Genomic DNA, 24,359 nt, shown 5'->3' with positions numbered 1-24,359 from the left:
TTATCGCGAAAAGTGTGCGAACTTCATTTTCATTCCAGTGATTGACTTACTTCTCCAAAACTCGCAGACACCGTACCATTCACAGTTCACAATGACTCAAATGAAGTTAAACCGCGTTCATTAATCAATAGCAACCGAAGGTAGAAACAATCGTCGTTTTTCGGGTAGATTGTGTAAATTCGTCCTAATGCATTAGTTGATAACACACCTGGATGCCCATCTACTGGTTGGCCTTGCTTAGAGCAATGTTCCTGCAAACGGATCACAAAGTTTAGAAAAAACTCGTAAATGTTAATTTTGTTGCTGGTGGTGTTTCTACTGGCTGTACTGTATTCTCTGGATTGAAATACACTCTTCGGCCATTCTCCTAATCAAATGCGAGACGCACAACAGTCGGAAAACGTTCATGAATTGCAAAAGTAAATATCGACCGTATCGTATTGCTTCTTTTGGTGACGTACTTGCAAACGCATTTTATCGATTTCACCAAACTGCAATACTCAACATTTATATGACTTTTGAATGTGAATTAAACAACAGTGGGGAATATAGTACGATCCATGTGTTGTCAGCTTCGATATTCACTCTTCTAAATTGAATGCTGAATGTTCTGGCATTGTTATCTGGTGAGCGATGCCGATAGAGTGGATATTTTCAGTTTGTGTTTCCGAGAGAAAAGCACATGGATAGTGTTTCGTGCATTTATTGTCAGATATACAAACCGAAAAGGGATTGTAGTGGATGCAAGGTCCATGAACCATATTGGTTTCCACCACTTCGTATAATACTGGATCTTTCTCTGGATCAGGAATTTCCGCAAAAATGGTTTCATCAATTTATGCGTGCGGCAAACCTCTCTTTTGTGTACATCTAGCATCTAACAGCACTACATATACGTTGCTTCAAGATAAAGACCATCAAACATCATAGCTGTTGTTTGAAAAGTTGTGGTATGACATCGTGACGATTGATTGCTAATTGACCGCGATCCATAATACCGCACGTATGGCATCGCATCCTGGGAGTACTCGGTCATGTGCGTTGGGCTGCTAATGTAAATTGATGCCAAAAAGAACGCCGACCGTAGCAAATTTCAATCTGTAATTGATCACTTTGTGTACAACACACATAACATTTTCACTGAATAATTTTCAAAAAATTTTGAAGCAAACGACAAATTTGAACGATTCAAATAATTGAAAAACAAAACCAAAAAAATAAAAAAAAAAATTTATGGAAAAAATTAACTTTTTGAAATAATCCAATTTTCTGACTTTTCCGTTTTTTTATTTCTAAACCTTCCTCGATTCACACAGAACATTCTCTGAAAATTTCATCAAGATTGGTTCAGTCGTTCCCTTAGCGTTACTAATAAACAAACATTCATTCGTTTGTATGGGAAAAAGAAAAGAAAGCCGTAAAAATTATCCTTGAGCCTCAACGAACATTTAAAAAAAGAATTGGCAAAATTGGTCCAGGCGTTTTTGAGTTATGCGCTTACCAACACATTTTGCTATTCATTTTTATATACATACTAGCTGACCCCGCAGCCGTTGTCCTGCGTGAAATTATATGCTTTGAAATGAAAAGAAATTTGAAATGAAAATTCATATTGTGTTGATATCATTTAATTGAGATTTTTCTACATTTTTTTCAATGTAACGCAGCTTGATAAACAACATTTTTTGGTTTCTGTCCCGGTGCGTTAATGTACAGAGAAGATGGTTTTCCAACTCGTGTGCACGCCACTTATATCTGGCCGTGTGAAAAACATAGCATTTTCAAATTTATGTCACCCACTATGCGACTATCCTGTTGATCGTCATCTCAAATTCAATTTTCACTGGAAACGGAATACATTTGAGCTGAAATGGCAAATCGTTAGAACTCAAAGGAATTCGTACAATCAAGCATTCTGCGCCCTTGTTTTCGATGGGTGCTTCACAATCAGTCGGGTTTCATTACACAGTTTCGGTGCATGAAGATTGCGAAACATAATAATGACAGGTCCAACTTTGAGACGCACAGGATGCGGTGGCATACCAAGCCTCTCCAAAGAATTTAGAAATTTCACTGGATAATTGACGGCGTCGTCGTCATTGTCAAGATGATCGATTGATTTGTATGAACGCAAGTCTCCCGGAATTTGACTTTGAATCTTCCAGTTTAAGTCATCAACATCGGTATTTTTGGCAGCTAACATTGCGCGTGCACTTAAGGAATCGTAGTTACGATAATTTGGCCAATGTCCGAACATTCGTGATGAGTTCATCTTTCGTGAATTGATAAAGGGAAGATGGAATTGATATCGAACCACCGGAAGTATCAACCGTTATTGTACCATTTCCAATTTTTAGCGAAGACGATGTAAAATGTCTTTGACAATCTTTATATCGAAAAGTATGCGAACTTCATTTTCATTCCAGTGATTAACGTGTTCCAGCATTTGTAATTGCTGGCTTACTTCTCCAAAACTTTCACATATTCCCATATACCATTCACAGTAAACAATGACTCAAATAAAGTTGAACCGCGTACCTTAATCAATAGCAACCGAAGGTAGAAACAATCGTTGTTTTTCGGGTGGATTGTGTAAATTCGTCCTAATGCATTAGCTAATAAGACACCTGGATGTCAATCTACTGGTTGGCCTTGCTTTCTGCGTAACTATTTCTTCGACGATGCATCCCAATTATAATATCAAAGTATTTCCGAATGTCCTTGCAAATGGATCACTGACGAAAGTTGTGCTTCCTTTGGTCACGTATTTCCAAACGTATTTTATCGATTTCACCAAACTGCAATACTAAACACTGATATGAGTTTTGAATGTGAATTAGACAATAATGGTGAATACAGTACGATCCATGTGTTGTCAACTTCGATATTCACTCTTCTAAGTTGAATGCTGAACGTTCTGTTATCTGGTGAGCGACGCCGATAGAGTTGATATCTACCATTTCTAGTTTGTGCTTCCGAAAGAAAAGCAGAGTGAATAGTGTTTCGTGCATTTATTGTCAGACATACAAACCGAAGTGGGATTGTAATGTCCGCAAGGTCCATGAATCATATTATGGTGTAACCATCATCCAAAGAAGAATGTGTGCATGCAAAATAGAGGTTTTTGCCACTCAACAAAGTACATCTCATCCAACAGCACCACATATACGTTGCTTCAAGATAAAGACAATCAAACATCGTAACTGTTGTAGGAAAAGTCGTGCTGTAACATCGTGACGATCACTTGCTGATTGACCGCGAATTATAATTCCGAACGTATGTCTCCGCATCCTGGGAGTACTTCTTGCCTTGCCTTGCCTTGGCCTGCCATACTTTGTTGGCAAAAAGAACACCGACCGATATTAGGTCGACCTCTTGGTGGCTTCGTAACAAATTTCAATCTGCAATTGACCTCTTTGTGTGAAACACACGTAAAGTTTTCACTGAATAAAAAAAAAAATATACGAAAAAAAAGCAAGCGACCGAAATTGAACGAATCAAATAATTTACAAATCAAAATATTGAAAAACAAAATAAACAAAAATTGAAAAAAAAATGTGTATGGAAAAAATTTACTTTTTAGAAATGTCCAATTTTCCGACTTTTCCTCATAATGATATATATCCAACGATATCGCCTTTTACTTTGGCATCGTTTTGTTTCATACACGTTTACGCCAATTTAAGGTTTGAATATTGGATACTGCGATGGTAGCGCCATCTATCGATCAAACATTACAAAATTAAAAATTGATTAAAAATGAAAAAATTATTTAAAAAACATTTTCCAGTGGACCAAATTGTAAACATAAACCTTTCCCGAATCTCCTTGAACGTACAGACAAAATTTCATCAAAATCGGCCCATCCGTTTAGGAGCAATCTCAAGGCAAACACACGGTCAGAAGATTTATATATATAAAGATAAGTCTGTAGCGGTGAATTTCCAGAAGCGCCTTGAAAAAAAGTGGAACATTAAAACTCGTTCCCGGATCATCTGAAACAAACAAATTGATATGCGTTTTAAATGTCATGTATGTATGTATTTCTCGAGGTAATCAGAAAGATTTTTTTCTATTTTTTGCAGCACTTGGAAGTAAAAAGCGCGATTAAAAAAAAAATTTAAGAAAGATAAAAAAAATGTTTGTCAAAAAATAGTCAAATTTAGCTACTTCAACGCCATCTAGCATTACAGTAATGAAGTCTCAACCATGAATACTGTAATACCGTCCCACTGTATTAACGGCGGTGACGACAATAGCTAATTCAATTTAATATACATATTTTCAACTTTTTCTAATTTTTCTATATTTATTGATATTTTCTTCTGTCGTTACTGTGTAAAACTACATATTAAAATTTTTGAGGTAATCCGTAATTTTTGTGGTCATTTTATTATTTTAGATCTTACTCGCTGATCTTAGAAAATGCCTTTTAAATTCACTTGTACTATCGGGTGTACCGTCACATAAACTTCAATTGAAACTAAATGCACCAGTAATGTTTATGCGAAATCTAGATGCTCCTCGGCTATGTAATGGAACAAAGCTTCGGATAACAAAATTGGGGCAGAACATACTTGATGATAATATTTTAACAGGTGTCGGTAAGGGAAATAGTGTTATAATACCTCGGATACCAATTATTCCCACTGACCTTCCATTCAAATTTAAAAGGGTTCACTTTCCCGTCAAGCCTAGCTTTGCTGTTACTATAAACAAGGCACAAGGACAAACATTACAGGTAGTAGGAGTGCATTTAGAAAACCCATGCTTCTCTCATAGTCAACTTTATGTAGCCTGTTCACGTGTATCTAATGCCCAGAATTTACACATATTTGCACCCGACGGGAAAACTTATAACATTGTCTACAAAAATATCCTAGAATAATACTTTGTATTTTATTTTTTTAATTGTTAGAATTTATTTTTGTTACTGTGAAATATATTTTAACATTTGTTTTTGCGTTTCAATACGCATATTTTAAGATGTTGAATCTTCATTGTCTGTTGTAATTTTTAAAAATTTCTGATCTCAGCCAAGCAATAAAATTTTGTTATCATTTTGACTCATTTCTATGATTATACCCTTACCCTTTATCTCTCATACTTACTTAATGGCTCCACTACAGGCGAAGCTGCGGGTAAAAAGCTAGTTTGTTAATAAAAATAGAAAAAAATGAAAAAAAGCTCCATACGAAATTCCTCATCTCAAATTCGGGAAGATGAAAATAAAAAAACGAAATTCAAACAAAACGTACCAACCCGCAAATTCATTCAGTTTTACAATTTACCACTGGAAATCCTTCCATCCTGGATGTTTCCAGAAGCTGCTACCTCTCGAAGATGCTAAAAACCGGAAATTGAAAAGTTTTCTGACAATTTCAGAAATGAAAAGTGGCAACGTTGACCATGGTGAATCACAATATTTTTAGTTTTATTTTTCTTATATTTATTATATTATAACTTTTTTATAAAAGTGAAGTTTGTATGAGCTCATTTATTACTTCTATGTATACTTGTATGTTCGAAACATACTTCATATAGTGCTTTTTATGTTATGTTTGCTTATTTTCATTTTTTCATAGTTTTTCGATTTACCTACTTTATATAAGTAGGCTTTTTAATATTATGAAAAAAATATTTTTATACTATACGCACTGATTCGACCGTAAAAACAATAAATTATCAACACGATACTTTACGAATGATTTCGTCAATGACAGCGTGTAAACAAGTGGTTAGATTTCATGCGCCAGGTGTGCACTCCGAGCGCTCCGAACGTCGAGCGGTATTATTAATTTTGGGCCTTTTTCGAAACCTTCCAATGGTAAAGTGGGTTTCTACATTAATTCTAAGGGTATAAGGAAACAGAAAATGCAAAAAAAAAAAAAAATGAAAAAAGATTACCCGACTAACCCCTTAAATAAGTATGTGATATTTACTGTGAAACTTTGATTACATAATAAATGATACGAAATGCAAATGTTCTTATATGAGTTAACATCAGTATATGCATAAACTTTATTTTAAATGACTAATACTATATTGGTTTTCTCATTAACCGTATTAATTAATTATCGTTTTATAATTTCTAATTTAAATTCTATATTTAAAAGTAAGTCATATCCGATATATTTATTTTTTTCCTATTATATTTTTTATATTGATTAATACAAGTACATTCATTATACTCTTACAACTAGTTGTTACAAAGTATAATAGTTTTGTTCACCTAATGGTTGTACGTATCACTTAAAACTAATCGATATATATATAGGGTTAAATATACTCGTATATAAATGATCATGGTGACGAAAAAACCTTAAACCCGGTTGGCTGTCTGTCTGTCCGTCCGTGCAAGCTGTAACTTGAGTAAAAATTGAGATATCTTTATGAAACTTGGTATTCAGGTTTCTTAGTTATCGTACTATTGCCACGCCCATAAATCGATATTAATCGAAAACCATAACTAAGCACTAAATCATATTTGACACAAGGGATTGCAGTAGCCCGGGGCACCTGTGGGAAAAAATTTTGAAAAAGTGGGCGTCGTCACGCCCTCTAATATGATTATTTTGCATATCTCCTAAACCACTAAAGCTACAACAACCAATTTTCTAAGCTCGAATATTATAAGAGCTCCTTTTGACAGTGTGAAAATGGATGAAATCGGATGAAACCCCCGTTCACTCCTCATATAACGGTACTGTTCAAAATTACTAAAAGCGCAATAAATAAATAACGAAATGTGCCAGGGACGCACAAATTTGTCGTCGAGATGATACAATAAGGCTTTTTAGGGACTAGGGAAAAACTTGGACGTTGGGCGAGGCACTGTCTACTTTTTGGTGAAATCCCATATCTCGGGATCCGACTAACCGATTTCGACAAAATTTGGTATGTAGTATTTTGTTCATATTTCTATGTCACGCTGAAAATGAGCAAAATCGGGCAATAACAACGCCTACTTACCATTTAGCACAATTTTAAATTTCTTTTACTTTCCAATACAATGCCGTTAATATTGTATATTCCACCTTACGATCAAAAATTGTTCAAATCCAACAAAACCTGTTCAAACCCCTAGGTACCGAATGTTAGAATCTCAGTAGATACCAGTATCATGTTTACTCTTAACAGTGTATTTTTGTGCCTAAAATAGATAAATTTGAGCAAAAACTTTACCTAGCCCTTATATAACTAATATCAGGATTTTCGAGCGTCTAGCTGCCTTTACTCTATTTGATTAGTTTTTTAGTATGTGACATATTAATAGTATGTGGTATTGGGCAAAATAGATAAAATCTGGTCGATACTACCCCAACTGCCATATACGAGTATGTACTACATATAACGGTTTTCGTATTTCTAACAAACCTTATGTATCTGTCAGTATAGGACAGACAGTTATATATATGTATAAATAAAAATATATGGATTTCGATCCCTGGCTTTATCATGTAAGTTGCAAGAGTATAGTATGTTCGGTTGCAACCGAACTTAGCACTTCCTTACTTGTTTTATTATTCATTCATCAATTTATTTCGATTTCTTTTGCATGGCCACTACGCGTGCGTTTTCAGAAGTCCTGATGCTGAACCCATGTTTTGGCGGATTTCAAGCATAAATCGACCGATAAGCTACAATTTCACGTTCTTTATTCGTACGAAGTTCATTTCTTTTATACAAGGTCCGTTCCAAAGCAAACAGGTGGCGCCATCTACAATATATGTCGACTGGTGCATTATAATCTGTTATCTTTATCGAATGTCCAGTGAGAATTTCATGACATTTCATTAACTGGAAGTGAAGTTATTGCATTTTAAGTGTCAGTATGTTTACGTTATCGGTGAGCTTCGAACAAAGAGCCAACATTAAATTTTGTTTTAAAATTGGTAAAACTTTTAGCGAAATGTTTCAATTGATGAAACAAGTTTATGGCGATGATTGCCTATCCCGTAGCCGAGTGCACAAGTGGTTTCAACGTTTTCCAAGAGGTCATGAGGACATAAATGACGATCAACATGTGGGCCAATAAAAATCCGTGATCGCCGGGAATTCCATCGAAACTGTGCGTGAATTCATCAAAAATCAGCCAAAACCATCATTGAAATTCATGGAAACATCGATTTATCGCATTTTACCGAACATTTGGCCTTACGAAAGGTGTGTGCACGGTTTGTTCCGCACAAATTGACTGACGACCAAAAATTGCTCAGAATCCGTCTCATCGACCGTCACTTGTGACCGATTATTTGACCAAAAATCACATTTTAACCATTAACCACTTCCCGTATTCACTTAATATGGCACCGTGCGACTTCTTCCTTTTCGGAAAAATGCATTTTCTAATGAAAGTAACGCGTTATGCAGACGTAGAGGTCATTCAAAAGCCTTGCACCGGAATACTGGCGGCCATACCGGCCAATGACATGCTTTTGGACCGTGCAAAAAGCTGTATTGAAGCAGAAGGAGACTACGATTCGTATTTTGAATAAAATAAATTGATTTTGTTCTGTTTTTTTAACTGCTCTGTCTAGAAGAGTTTTTAAAGTCCTGCTTACTTTGGAACGCACCTTGTAGTAGGGGTAAGCATCGAAAGCCGGAGTGCGGAACTTTAATCCGCTAAACTTAACCTACTCCCAACTCAAGACTTTCCCACGGAACCACCAGTTAAATATTTCTTCGTGGGAGGGCCAAGACAGTTAAGTTTCTTCTATTGTACGGACTGACGGACGACTAATCTGCTCAGAAAGTCTCAAAATTGTCATTATGGATGCTGATGCTTCGCTGACAGCTTTCCATTTATCAGTCGACTGACACATGAGCGTCATTATCGACCGTAAAACTACCACCGAGTGTGGTTTTTAGTTATTCTCATGTATTTGAAAATCGAGGGCAATAAAATACTATGTTCAGAGTCTTCTATATACTCTGTACACGTCGGACAGTTCGGACTAATGTCATTGTGGAATCTTAAAAGGTAGCTTCTAAAGCACCCACATCCACTAAGTATTTGGGTCAGATATAAATCTAGGTCCCTATGTCGTCTGTTTATTCACGAGTGGATGTCCGGTATAAGTCGATAGGCCCAGCGCCATTTGGATGAGAAATTCCACCGTTCCTGCCACATTTTAGTCCTCTTGTTTCTCTTCTCTGCCCTTGCCGATACTGTTTTAGGCGCTGATAGCTGATATAAACGCTCGAGTTCATCTCCCTAGAAGCCAATGGGCGGCATACTGGCTAATACTTCAGCAGCGTCGGTTGATATAGTCCGGAAAGCACTTATTACCCGAATTGCAGAAAGCCTGTGTACTGCAATTATTTGTTTAGCATACGCTTTTATATCCATATCCTGTATCCATATTGATCCTGTATCCATACTGATGTCGCATACAGTATTACTCCTCTTCTTCTTAATTAGCGTAGACACCGCTTACGCGATTATAGCCGAGTTAACAACCGCGCGCCGGTCGTTTTTTCTTTTCGCTACGCGGCGCCAATTGGGTATTCCAAGCGAAGCCAGGTCCTTCTCCAATTGGTCCTTCCAACGGAGTGGTCCTCTGCTGCCCCCGGCGGGTACTGCGTCGAATACTTTCAGACCTAGCCAGCGTAGCCGCTGTCTTTTAATTCGCTGAACTATGTCAATGTCGTCGTATATCTCGTACAGCTCATCGTTCCATCGAATGCGATATTCGCCGTGGCCAACGCGCAAAGGACCATAAATCCGGACAACATGACCTAGCCAGCATAGCCGCTGTCTTTTAATTCGCTGAACTAATATTCGTCGTATATTTCGTACAGCTCATCGTTCCATCGAATGCGATATTCGCCGTGGCCAACGCGCAAAGGACCATAAATCCAGTATTACGGAACTCATTATTTTCGCTATTAAGAGTCTCCGGCTGGAACGCACACATCCTCTATTGGTCATCATATTCGATAGGGCATTATAAATTTTGTTTGCTTTACCGGAAGAATACCCCACGTGTTCCTTAAATTTTAATTTTGAATCCATTATTACTCCCAGATACTTCAGCTGCGGCTGTGAAGTAATCTCGCACTCCCCTATGGTGAGCTCTATTCGTTCTTCCACCTTCCTCGTTCTTATGAGTAAAACTTCAGTTTTTGCTCCGTCAGTTCCAGTCTCACAGAAGAGAACCAATGCTGTAAATCAGTGTTTTCAATCTGTGGGTCGCGACCCCTAAGGGGGTCGTGAACCCTTACTCGGGGGGTCGCCAGCTGAAAGAAAAAGTCGAGGTTCTTACACAACAAAAACAAAATTTTAATGAGAAAGATGTGCTTGTTTATTTTTCATTAGTTTATCAAATTGTGGTGGTATTTTTGAAACATTGATAATTAAATCATTTTCTAATTGCAGTCTATTTCTCTTTTTAGTTTTTGTCTACCATTGAAGAAAATGTCAGTTCACACAAGTATGAAGTGGCGAATGCCACTAATAATTTAAGAGCTTCCCTTGCCAGCTCTGGATATTCGTGTTTTCTTTTCATCCAAAATACGTCGACACTTTGCGAATAAAATTCCATTTTAAGCATGACATTAGCAGCTAATTCTAGAAGACATTCTTTCATTTCGTGTTGACATCAGCCAGATCTATTGATTTGTTCAAAAAAAGGGTTTAAGATCCATCTACGCCCATTGTCAGCTTCAGAGTGCAAGTCTGGAAGGTATGTCAAAAGTTTCTCTTGTAAATTATGCAAGCTTTGTGTTGCGTCATGCGACTTTATAAATCAAAAAATATATTTTAAGAACTTAATTTGTTAAAATAATTGTATGCATTATAAAATCTTTTACATTATGTAAAATACTTACGAATTTTGTAATATACAAGTATAACCATAATCTACTACTTATGTACTAGAATAATCTATTACAATGAATTTAAGATGCTGAATTGAATTAGAACTATATACTTACCCCTTTTTTGTATACATACTTACCTCTAGTCTAAGCCGTTAGGTTAAGATTTAGGCTAACTAATGAACTGTTGGAATAAAGATTATCATTGTATTAAAGATCATAACCGCGAACGGACGCTTTTCAATTTTTAATCGGAATTATTTAAATTCGAATTTAGCACAGGCAATTAGCTTTGAGTTACGCATCTTAGTGAGTCCATCGTGTTTAACTTCAATCTTAAAAACGCTTAAGATTTTTTCATGGCGCCCGAGCAGGGACTCAGTGCGTGGCTGTAAATAATTTTCGAAAAAAGTAATACCTATTAATTTAATTTCTAACGCGTGAGCAATTGCCTGTGAATTTTTAATTTCTTTCGGTTTCGGTCGAGTGCAAGTGACTAAAGTGACAAATACTAAAAATAAATGTCTGGACAAAGACATTAAAAATAAAAATAAAATATATCTACATAGATATACATACATATATGTATATATAAAAAATTCAAAAACAAATTTTTACATTAAAAAATATACATATCGCTCATTTGCTGCAAGACCGGCATAAATCAAAAAACGTGATTTTTGAGTTAATACTGCAGAATTGTTCGTTATATCATACTTCATGTTGAGTGAAAAATTCATATGAATACCTCTTATATGCTCCGCTTGAGAAGAGAATATGTTTCCTATTTTCCGTCAGTGGCTTGTGAAAAATATATAATAGTATAACACTTGGTGGATACATACATATATGTAAAATAATTGCGAAGTGCACACATATGGACACACACTGAAGTGAATAAAAACGAAGTGGTAAATCTAAACATAAAGAAAATAAAATACAAATTAACCATATTAAAAGTTTAAAAAAAATGCAACTGAGAGAAACGTTTTGTGAAGTGGGTGGTGAAAACACAATATAATACATACATACTATATGACATACGTGCGGTAAAATTCACCAGTCCAATAGTGCGCAAACACAAGGAAGAAAAGGAGAGAAACCAAAGGTGGATAAATCGGTTAAACGGCATACAGTGGAGTGTGAAAATAAAAGCAGTATTGAAATAAGCGTTTACATTTTTTCTGCTAAAGGTGGTTACACAGTTAGTGCATAATATTAAAAACTACCGCCAAAAACATAAAGTGCCGTTGCTAAACATAAGCAAAATAAAAAGAGTGTCGCGAGTGCCGCTAAAAAGTGCCGGAAAAGAGGTACAACCCGTTAAAAGAAAAGTGCCGTAAAACTAAAAACCGATAACTTTGGCCGTTAAAACGTTAGACTATTTGTGGTAACATCACGTCGGTACCGAACGGGCTTGCGTCAACACCATCGTCCCACCGCTGCTGCGTCAACGCGGATTCTCGCCGCTGCCAAGTCAACGTCAACAACACCGTCGCTGCTAACGTCGACGCCAGATCCGTCTCTTCGTGGGAATGAGCTGCAATTGCATTCTCTGCAAAAGGGAAGTGAACGCAGGCAAACCGCCTATGCATTCACAACAGGTAACGAGTGCGAATCACTGAAAGTGGTGCTAAAAAAAAAAAAAAAAAAAAAAAACGAAAATTAAAAAAAAAAGAGCAAGTGCACACTTTCAGTTTTTGGCTCTCCCTCTTTTCACATTTTTTCACATACGTATATTTTCTTATTGCATATATTCATATTTTAATATTCGCATACGTATATATACATACACATGTACATAAGCATTTATGCATCTATGCATCTATGCATCTACACAAGTGAAAGAGGGATCGTGGGATTTGCGGTAGCGTTCTTAATTGAACATTAAGGTGCGACATTTTATATCTTGCAGACAAAAATTTTTAAAATTTTAAACGAAATAAAGTTTTACGGTTCTTTGGAAAATTTTCTCGCTTAAAAACAAAAAAAAAACATTTTCAAGAACGTTCAATTGTGCTATTGCTTACTTTGCATACTTCATAGGTTCGGCTTTCGTATACTTGGGAATCGATATCATTTTTTCTCGTTCTCGTAACCGATTCCAAATATATTTGTTGCCAACCTTTATTGCTATTGGTCTGGCTTTCGTATATTTGGGAATCGCTATACATATATTTTTCGTTTTCGTTATCGATTCCTAATATATCTGTTGCCAACCTGTATAGTTTTTTTTTCCGGAAATTTAATTTAACAAGCAAAAATGAGCAAGCCAAAGCCAACTATCGATCGTCTTAAAATCATTAAAGCGTCAAAGGACGGTGGTGAAAAGTAGCATTTTGCGCATAAAAACGGGTCAAAACGATGTCATTAGATCCAATCGAATTGGAACGTCGTCTTGACATACTAAACTCACATAGTGAGAAATTGATGAAATGCCAATCTAAAATTGAAGAGATTGATGAAGACGACATGGCCCGAGGGGAGTTAGAGGACATAATTGTAGAAACAAAATCTATAATTAAAACAATTTTGGCCAAAAATAGAACATCTATTGCTGAAACATCATTCGTCACGTCTCACAGCTCAAGGCTCCCAAAAATGAATTTGCCGAAATTCAAGGGAGAATATTCGGAATTTAAAAATTTCATGAGTTTGTTTGAGAGTTTGGTTCACAATGATCCAAACATCCCAGATATTGAAAAATTTAACCATCTGGTTAATTGTCTATCTGGGGAGGCTCTAGGCACGGTAAAAGCGTTTCAAATGTCGGACGAAAACTATCCGAAGGCGTTGGCAAGTCTCAAAAAGGTTTATGACAATAAATGTTTGATTTTTTTTAATACGATTTCAAAACAAATCACAAATGCGATAATTATTCACATAGTCATGACAAAAGTTGACTCTGCCACCCGATCAAAGTGGGAAGAACAGCTGGATTACGACAAGTTACCATTGTGGAAGGATTGTTAAGCTATCTTAAATAGACGGTACCAGCACCTATCAGCTGAAGGCGCATCATCTACGAGGACGAGACCCATAGCAGCAGCCAGCGCGAACCACGTGAAGCAGCCTCACATGAATGGAACTAAATCCGCTTTAGTTGCAGCGAATACAAAGCAGCCAACATGCCAGCAGTGTAAATCGAAGGACCACTACTTAACAGCTTGCCCCATTTTTAAAACTCTCTCTGTTCAACAGAGATTTGAGTTTGTCAAATCAGTGCCCTTATGCATAAATTGTTTGCGTAAGGGACATACGGTATCCAAATGCAGAGCGGATCGATGTCGCGTGTGTAATCGGTCCCACCACACCTTACTGCACCAGTATCCTGTAGCCTTCGCTGCTGAGCCTCATCCGCAACCAACAACAACTAAACACGCAATGCATACAATAAGTGTGCCTGATCGGGTAATGTTGGCAACAGCAGTTATTCTGGTGAGATCAAGCTGTGGAGAGTACCTGCCCGCAAGAGCCTTGCTGGACTCGGGAAGTCAAGTCAACTTTATAACGGAGGATTTGGCCCAAAAACTGCGGATTCGACGCCAAAACAGGACTTTAAATATTATCGGGATTGGTAATTCAAGTACAAAAGTTGGGGCCAAATTAAGCGCATTTGTGAAATCGCGCGTAAATAATTATGAATTTTCGGCGGAATTCTGGATTATGCGATGTATTTCGGCTAATCATCCAGACCATACCATTAATATTAATGGTTGGAAAATTCCGCACAATATTAAATTGGCGGATCCAGAATTCCAAAAATCTCAAAAGATCGATATGTTATTAGGGGCGGAAACCTTTTTCGATTTATTAGCGGTTGGTCAAATTAAAAGTGGCCCTAATCAACCAACGCTACAGAAAACTCTTTTGGGATGGATTGTTTCTGGCAAATATGTCAGCAGTCTTAGTCCTCCTCCCGAAGTAAATAGCACATTATGCCAAACTGAAGAAGACTTAACGTCAATAGATTCAGTAGTCCAAAAATTCTGGGCTCTGGAGGAACTTCCTTCAGAAACAATTGGCAACAAATTCACACCTGAACAAAATGAATGTGAACAATTTTTCGTCAAAACAACTGAAGTATTACCTTCAGGAAGGCTTCAAGTCAGAATGCCCTTTAAAGCTGACCGTAAGTTACTCGGTCACTCCTATGAAATCGCAGTTCGGCGGTTTCAGGCCCTGGAGAGGAAAACATTGAAAGATCCAGAACTTCGTAAAATGTATCTGGACTTCATGAATGAGTATAAAGCGCTGGGTCACATGAGCCCAACAAATAATAAGATCCCGAGTGAACCACACTATTTCATTCCGCATCAGTGTGTTTTGAGGCCCGAAAGCACAACAACAAAATTACGAGTTGTCTTTGATGCGTCGAGTCGTACTTCTTCTCAAATTTCATTAAATGAACTTTTGATGGTAGGTCCAACCATCCAAGAAGAATTATATTCAACTCTTCTTCGTTTTCGCTTACATAAGTATGCACTAACAGCGGACATTACTAAAATGTACCGTCAAATAATTATGCATGAAGAAGACAGAAATTGTCAGCTTATTGTGTGGAGAGAGCATCCTTCTGAGCAAATTCAAATTTTTCGTCTTAACACCGTAACATACGGCACTGCGCCTGCTCCATTTCTCGCAACACGGTGTTTACAAATGCTCAGTGATGCTAATACAACTAAATACCCACTCGGTTCATTGGCCATTAAAAGAGACTTTTATGTTGATGACTTATTAACAGGATCTGAAAATTTTGAGTCTCTAGATCTTATAAGAAGTGAAGTAATTAAGATTAAACTCGGCCTGATTCACCTTAACAAAGTGATTTTCGAACCACCCTAAATTTTTCGACAGTAATTATACTGAAAAGTCATTAAGCTTCAATGACAAAAACTCAACTAAGATACTAAGAATCCATTGGTTGCCGAAAGAGGATTTGTTTCGGTTTGTTTTGGATGCCAATTTTCATGATCTGCGAGCTACTAAACGAAACATACTATCAGTCTCTGCTCGCCTTTTCGATCCTCTTGGATTATTAGCCCCACTAGTTACCAAAGCAAAAATCTTATTGCAAGAGCTTTGGATCCAAAAACTAGATTGGGATGAGTCGATTCCATTGCGTCTTGATACTAGCTGGCAGAATTTCAAAGCCAACCTACTGCAGCTGTCTTCAATTAGCATTCCTCGATACGTAAATCTAGAGTCGAGTGCTATCTGCCAAATACATGGCTTCTCCGACGCTTCAATAAGAGCGTACGGATGCTGCATATATATACGAAGCCAATCTGCTAGTGGTGTCAAATGTATGCTGCTTACTGCAAAATCTAGAGTGGCTCCGCTGAAGACCAAGTCTCTTCCGCGTCTCGAGCTCTCGGCAGCACATCTTCTTGCCAAATTATGGTCACGAATTGCGCCAATGTTGAATCGACAATTTGAAAAAATTATATTTTGGACAGACTCTGAAATCGTATTGCATTGGGTAAAAACGCATCCATCGTCATTACAAACCTTTGTTGCAAATAGAGTGTCTGAAATCCAAGAATGGACTGACAATATAAATTGGCGACATGTGCCAACAAAACAAAATCCTGCGGATCAAGTGTCTCGGGGTTGCAACGTGGATGAATTGAATAATTCAATATGGTTTGGCGGTCCACAGTTCCTCCTAGAAGACCCCGCTTTATGGCCAATTAACACTCACTTCCAGCTTTCCCCAGACGATGAAGCATTAGAGAAGAAGAAAAATACTTTCACACTAGCCATAAATGTGAAAGAGAATTCACTATTGAACCTTATCGAAAAATTCTCTTCTCATCAAAAATTGCTTCGTGTGGTTGCCTATCTATTACGGTGGATTAGACGACCAAAAATACCTACGGAGGGAAGGCACCTGACATCTGACGAATTACACTTGAGTTTTTTAAAAATTGTTCAGGTGATTCAACATTCGGAATTTGCGAATGAAATCCAAAAACTCACGAAAGGCACCACGCTACCCGCAAACTTGCAAAAACTAAATCCGTTTTTGCATGAGTACTCGGATATGTCGCTTTCATTCAAATTAATCCGAGTAGGAGGTCGCCTTTTAAATGCACCTCTCCCATACGATGCCAAATTCCCATTATTACTAAATAAGAATTCGCACTTCGTTATCAATTATTTACGGTTCCTGCACTTTCGAAATCACCACGCAGGGGCAAAAGCGTTGGTTGGGCTTCTTCGAGAACGCATATGGCTGATTAATGCAAGAGAAGCATGCAGTAGAACCGTAAGAAACTGTACACACTGCTTTCATTATAAGCCGAAGTTGCAAACCCAAATAATGGGAAATTTGCCAGTCGAAAGGCTTCGAGCGCTACGACCCTTTCTTATATGTGGCGTAGATTTTTGTGGTCCAATTTATACCACATTAAAAATACGCGGTCGACCACCCGTAAAAACCTATATCGCAGTTTTCGTTTGTTTCACGTCTAAAGCAGTACACTTAGAATTAGTCTCTGACTTATCAACTAATTCCTTTATTCTCGCCCTAAAAAGGTTCATTGGTCGCCGAGGGATGCCACAGACGATATACAGCGACAACGCAACGAACTTCGTCGGCGCCGATCGCAAGTTGCGCGAACTCAAAGAGGCGTTTCTGTCCCAGTCTCCGGAAGTACTGGAATTCGCCGCCGTAGAAGGGTTCAAATTCGCCTTTATACCACCGAGGGCGCCGCACTTCGGCGGGTTATGGGAGGCGGCAGTGAAGTCCGCCAAACACCTCGCCGTGCGCGCAATGGGCAACGTGCTGCTCACCGCCGAAGAGCTAGGAACACTGATAGCCGAAGTGGCCCCTCGCACCGTTGAGCCAGGATCCCAACGATGGCGAAGCATTGACTCCAGCACACCTGTTAATAGGGTGCTCCCTCCGAGCCTTACCACCGGCAGAAGTGTCAACGGACCGAGTTCGCTATTGCGAGAGATGGCAACTTGTTTGCTGTCTCAAGCAACAGTTTTGGCGAAAGTGGTCCAAAACGTACATTACCAGTCTTCAGCAGCGCAACAAATGGCTGCACCCGAAACGCAACCTGCAGCCCGGCGATCTCGTCCTCGTCCACGAAGACAACACGCCACCGCAGCAGTGGGCACTAGGACGAATCGCCGCAACCGTAGAAGGACGAGACGGAAAGGTGCGAGTGGCAGACGTGGCAACCAAGGCAGGCACCATTAAGCGCCCTATTCACAAGCTCGCCCTGCTGCCTGTCGAAGTTGAAGGATCATGATCCTGTCAAGGTGGCCGATGTTGCGTCATGCGACTTTATAAATCAAAAAATATATTTTAAGAACTTAATTTGTTAAAATAATTGTATGCATTATAAAATCTTTTACATTATGTAAAATACTTACGAATTTTGTAATATACAAGTATAACCATAATCTACTACTTATGTACTAGAATAATCTATTACAATGAATTTAAGATGCTGAATTGAATTAGAACTATATACTTACCCCTTTTTTGTATACATACTTACCTCTAGTCTAAGCCGTTAGGTTAAGATTTAGGCTAACTAATGAACTGTTGGAATAAAGATTATCATTGTATTAAAGATCATAACCGCGAACGGACGCTTTTCAATTTTTAATCGGAATTATTTAAATTCGAATTTAGCACAGGCAATTTGCTTTTAGTTACGCATCTTAGTGAGTCCATCGTGTTTAACTTCAATCTTAAAAACGCTTAAGATTTTTTCACTTTGTATCATGCAAGGGATATGAGCCGATACTGCAAAACTTTGGGCTGATGCATTATCTTCAACAATCTTCTGAACAAGACTCAAACATTTTGTTTTGCAGAGAGGTCGACCACAAACGAAGTTTTGCATTTTGTAAGAACATTAACAATTCAGCTCTCAGTTCCAGAACTCTTGTCAATACCTTTCCTTTGGATAGCCACCTGACCTCTGTGTGATAAAGGAGATTTTGATGAAGCGAGCCCATATCTTCACAAACGATTCTGAATAGCCGGGTTTGCAAAGCTTTACCTTTGATAGAATTCACAATTTTTATTACCTCCTTGAGCACGTCATTTAAATCAGAAGGTACTACCTTAGCAGCTAGAGCTTGTCGATGAAGAAAACAGTGTGTCCAGGATATGTTTGGTATTATCGATTTTAATTTTGCAATGAGTCCGCTATTTTTGCCAGTCATAGCCTTAGCGCCATCGCTACAAATAGCGATTCATTTTTTCCAATCAATATCGTAGTCGCAAGTGCTTTCTAAAAACATATCGTACAAACACTGGCCAGTAGTGTTTGCAGGAAGTGCTTTGCAAAATAAGATTTCTTCCGTAATACTGTCATCTGCCTCAAAACGCACAAACACTACAAACTGTGCACAGTCGGAAACATCTGTAGATTCATCGAAATGCAAAGCAAAATGTTGGCTATTCTTTAATTTATCGACTACTTGAATATCCTTGGCCATATCGTTTATTCTGCGTGAAATAGTATTGTCAGAAAGTGGTATTTTTCTTAATTTGTTTGCCTCCTGCTTACTGATCATAATTTCAACCATATCGAGTGCCACTGGCAAAATAAGATTTTCGGCAATTGTATGTGGTTAGTCGATATGCGACTATGTAGCTAGCTAATAATGTTGACTCGTTCACACTGGATGCCTGAAAATAAACCAAACAATATACAAGTGAACAGTCAATAAAAATTAAGGGAGCGGAATCTTTGCACACCGAAATTAAGTATAATCAAAAGTTGTATGCAAATAACAAAGAAATAAACACCAATGAAAAAAGGGTGGGGCGCTTTTTAAGAGCTGATTTATAGTGCACCCCCCCCTTTTTTTCATTATTTTCTTACTTACCTGAATTATAGTATTTTGCTGCTGACTAAGAGCTTTCAACTTTCGTTCAAAGAAATCCAACGGCTTATCAGCTTCTTTTTGATGCTTGGTTGTGAGATGTCGCATAAGCTTTGACGGTTTCACACTCTCACGTGATAAAACATCGCTGCAAATTACACATTGAGGTTTATTATTTATGACTGTGAACCCGTATTTCAAATAACTGTCATCGTAATGTCTATTTTTTTCGGATTCGATTCACCACCACCGCTATTGATACTCGTACCAGATGTTGAAGGGTGCGATCTTTTGAGAAATTTATCCATTTAATTCGCGCAGAGCAAGCGAAAAAACAAAAAAATGACGTCTGAACCAGTGGTCGGCATTTCATAGCAAAATTTTGCAAACTAACTTCACACGTACGCTTACGCTCTATCGTTCAGTCGTTGTCGAGCCGTCAACGAATTAACATCACATAAGACTATAGCGCGAAACCAAATATGCCCTGCGAGAAATACTTTATGATTCTAAATGCCTTTGGTGCCATGCAATGCCTTTTATGTTCCAAGTCTTTAAAAGATAATAGGGAATATATCCTGAAAAGTCATTTCGTTTTATTTATTATATTTTAAATTTTGCTTATAAAATTTGCTTAATTTAAATTCCAATTTCTCACTGGGCTACTGTTTTTTCGTGCTCACCAACGCAGTGACAGATCCTCTCATGCCGACCACTGGTCTGAACTCATCGGCGACTACGCTTAACTGAGAGATGAGAGTTGAAACAAAGGAACATTGCGGGTGGCGCGCGAGTTACCTTCTCTACCCTATTTGTACAGATGCTGAGAGTTTAAGATAAGAGAAGAGAGAATCACTAAGCATCTATTTTTTTTTTAGAAAGAATCGCGAAGCAGGTATGTTTTAGAGAGAATCACGAAGCGGCTATTTTTCTAATTCATTCGAGCGTGAACTTTGATCCGAAACAGAAGCAACAGCACTGCATTTCTAGATTTTATTTGAATAAATGAAGAGGCACCTACACAAAACTGGTAACTCGCGCAGGGCGCTTGCTGTTACCGCATCGACAATCATGCCGTGCGGTGTGGCAACGTCGCCGTCGCCGACGCAGTATGACCCGCGCGATTAAAAGATAAATTTGCCAAAATAGGAAAAACTTATTGCCTTTTTTAAAATTAAATTATTTCTTTGACTTATTATGACACAAGGGGGTCGCCAGAATATTTCAACCTGTAAAGGGGTCGCGAAGTCAAAAAGATTGAAAAACACTGCTGTAGATCATTTACGCACTCATTGCATTTGTTTCTTAGACTAAACCACTACTACCACCATGAGATCGTCCACATATGCTATTAGTTTCACATCTTTTGGTAGCTGTCTTCTTAGCACCCCGTCATACATGAAGTTCCATAATATCGAGCCTAATACTGATCTTTGAAGTATTCCGCTAGAGATAGAGTAGCTCTTAGTTCCTTCGTTCGTATTATAAATCAGCCTTCTATTTTTAAAATAACTCATTATAATGTTTATGAGGTATTCTGGGACGCGAGTTTTATTAAGGGCTTTGATTATGTGTCCCCATTTTACCGTGTTGAACGCATTCTTGACAATCCGGGGTAATCTGCGCGCAGTACTTTTTATGCCACCTTTCCATCAGTGTCGTATGAAGTTTATCAATCGACGCTGATTTGTTGGCATAGACCAATGACTTAACTGTCGCTACGCAAATAATCTAACAGCGTCAAATCGTACGAGGCGGTCAATTGGCTAGGCCATTTCGTGAGAACGTGTTAACGTTCACCAAACTTGGTTTTCAATAAATCGAATGCGACATTCGTTGTGGGGCTTGTGGTGCCATCTTATTGGAACCACATTTTGTCCAAGTCCATATCATCCAATTTGGGGCAAAAGTATTGGGTTATCATTGTCGTCGTTTATTGTCCCTATCGGTCTACATTTGTAGTGCCCTTTCAGATAAGGTTTTTTTTTACTTAGCTACGATTTTTTATCTTTTTATAAGGTTTTGTGAACTATTTTGCCGGATACGGTTACAATTGCTGAATTTCGATTTTCTTAAACTATTTCCTTTTTTATATCTTATCTTAAAGAAAATGTATTGCCATATCATTTATTAATTTTTATATAAATGGTTTGTCCAGTGTTATAAGTTTTAAATGGATTTGTATTTTTATTGTGAAGAATCAAATCTTGTTTCTGTTTCTGGCTAAGTCTGTGTATGTTTTTTTCTGCTTTTTCATATTACTTAGGGTTTGTACATTCATATTCTTCGTCCAAAAAATAATTCGATAGGTTTTTGTTCTGTAGTTGTACGTATAGAATAATTATATTCGTAAACTGCTCTGTCTAGAAGTGCTGGAAAGAATCTTTCTTATATTTTAAACATCTTAATATTTCTGATAAAGTGGAGTGGAAACGTTCAACTTGTCCGTTAGCTGTGCTGGTGTGTGGAGTTTTTTTTTACAAGTATGTACATTAATCCTAAGTTGGTCTTTTAACAAAAAAAGTATTGAATTAACATTTTTACCCACGGCTTCGCCCGCAGTAGAGCCATTAAATAAGTATGAGAGATAAAGGGTAAGGGTATAATCATAGAAACGCAAAAACAAATGTTAAAATATATTTCGCAGTAACAAAAATAAATTCTAACAATTAAAAAAATAAAATACAAAGTATTATTCTAGGATATTTTTGTAGACAATGTTATAAGTTTTCCCGTCGGGTGCAAATATGTGTAAATTCTGGGCATTAGATACACGTGAACAGGCTACATAAAGTTGACCATGAGAGAAGCATAGGTTTTTTAAATGCACTCCTACTACCTGTAATGTTTGTCCTTGTGCCTTGTTTATAGTAACAGCAAAGCTAAGCTTGACGGGAAACTGAACCCTTTTAAATTGGAATGGAAGGTCAGTGGGAATAATTGGTATCCGAGGTATTATAACACTATTTCCCTTACCGACACCTGTTAAAATATTATTATCAAGTATGTTCTGCCCCAATTTTGTTATCCGAAGCCTTGTTCCATTACATAGCCGAGGAGCATCTAGATTTCGCATAAACATTAGTGGTACATTTAGTTTCAATTGAAATTTATGTGACGGTACACCCGATAGTTCAAGTGAATTTAAAAACTCCACAGCATATAAAGTACTTAGATCCGTATCTATAATTGTATCTATTGACAAATATTCCTTCATTTCTCCTTTAACCTCGTTTAAAATGACAATGTTGATCCTATTAACAATTTCATTTCTTGGTGCTAATATTGCTCTTGCACAAATCCACTGATCACTACACAAATTTTGTTTTGTATATGCGTATGCGTTTTTATGTTTGCTTATTCTAGTATATATATACATATGATATTATATATGTTCCGTTCCCACGACAGTCGGGTCTACGTAATCGGAACGGACCCGGTTTTTTATCCGGCCAAGGACTGTCAACACGGCAGAATTCTGCCGCTATAACAACAACACAAATTTTGTTGCAATTCCGGAAAAAACATTAGCAATGAGATCCACATCACTTTCTACTAAATTACAAAATTGTTTTGACAGTAATATAAAGTATAGCCTTCAACGTCAACATCTAAACAACCATCACCAATTTTCAACAACATTTCTGCGTAAAGTCCTGAATCCACGTCATTATGAAGGTGCACTCTCATATTCGTTTTCAGGCGGAGTTTTTCAACTGTCGACCATACGGTATTAAAGTATTCATTCCATTTATTATTGAAGGGCAGTGTCGGATTAGCCACGTAGCAAGAGTAGCAAATGCTACGGGCCCCGCGCTCCAACTGACCGTAATTAAAAAAAATATCAATTTAGATGGAGCGTAAAATATCCATGCATGCTTTATGGCTTAGGCTATGCTTCCCTTCCACCTTCCACCTGAAAATCTAAAACTCGATTTCGTCACGTTGAATCGTAAAAATAAGTAGGCATTTTATGAACTCCTTAACTTTAATGTTCTAATGTTTAATTATAAATATTATAATCGATATATTTAGACTAGTATCTATACTAGGTACATTTCTACCCTTCAAGTGTACAGATTTTAATTTTTTTATTAATATCCATAAATTTTTTTCATCAAAATTAAGTTAAATTTCTGCCGAATTCCGCTATTGTGAATTTTTATTAATTAAATAAATATTTTCATAAGATAAAATAAAAAGAAAATCATTATCGATTATTTCTAGATTTTGTATGCTTCATGGGCGTCAAATGAAAATACATAAGCATAATTATTAAATTTTTACAATATTTTTATTGAAAATAACGGGTGATTTTTTTGAGGTTAGGATTTTCATGCATTAGTATTTGACAGATCACGTGGGATTTCAGACATGGTGTCAAAGAGAAAGATGCTCAGTATGCTTTGACATTTCATCATGAATAGACTTACTAACGAGCAACGCTTGCAAATCATTGAATTTTATTACCAAAATCAGTGTTCGGTTCGAAATGTGTTTCGCGCGAGTGTTTTGTTCAGCGATGAGGCTCATTACTGGTTGAATGGCTACGTAAAAAAAAGTTATCAAGCTCTTAAAAAATCACCCTTTAGTTGTTTAGCGATACTCTTGTGACCTTTCATATTATAAAAAAAACATTATTTTATATCATAAAACACCGTAATTAAAATGTTCTATCT

At 37.3% G+C, this 24,359-nt stretch overlaps 1 long non-coding RNA gene across 1 annotated transcript; it reads right to left on the bottom strand.

Annotated features, from left to right (window-relative positions):
• Positions 1-2,164: 2,164 nt before the first annotated feature.
• LOC125777229 (uncharacterized) lies at positions 2,165-4,417 on the bottom strand. Its single transcript, XR_007422189.1, has 3 exons — positions 3,028-4,417; positions 2,863-2,972; positions 2,165-2,806 (listed from the first exon to the last, which is right to left on the bottom strand). It is a non-coding gene; the product is annotated as an uncharacterized LOC125777229 (long non-coding RNA).
• Positions 4,418-24,359: the final 19,942 nt, after the last annotated feature.

The sequence above is a fragment of the Bactrocera dorsalis genome, chromosome 3 (genome assembly GCF_023373825.1).
Source record: "Bactrocera dorsalis isolate Fly_Bdor chromosome 3, ASM2337382v1, whole genome shotgun sequence".
NCBI classification, from domain to species: Eukaryota; Metazoa; Arthropoda; class Insecta; order Diptera; family Tephritidae; genus Bactrocera; species Bactrocera dorsalis.
The sequence above is the reverse complement of the archived record's forward strand: the minus strand, read 5'-3'. Positions and strand labels throughout refer to the sequence as shown.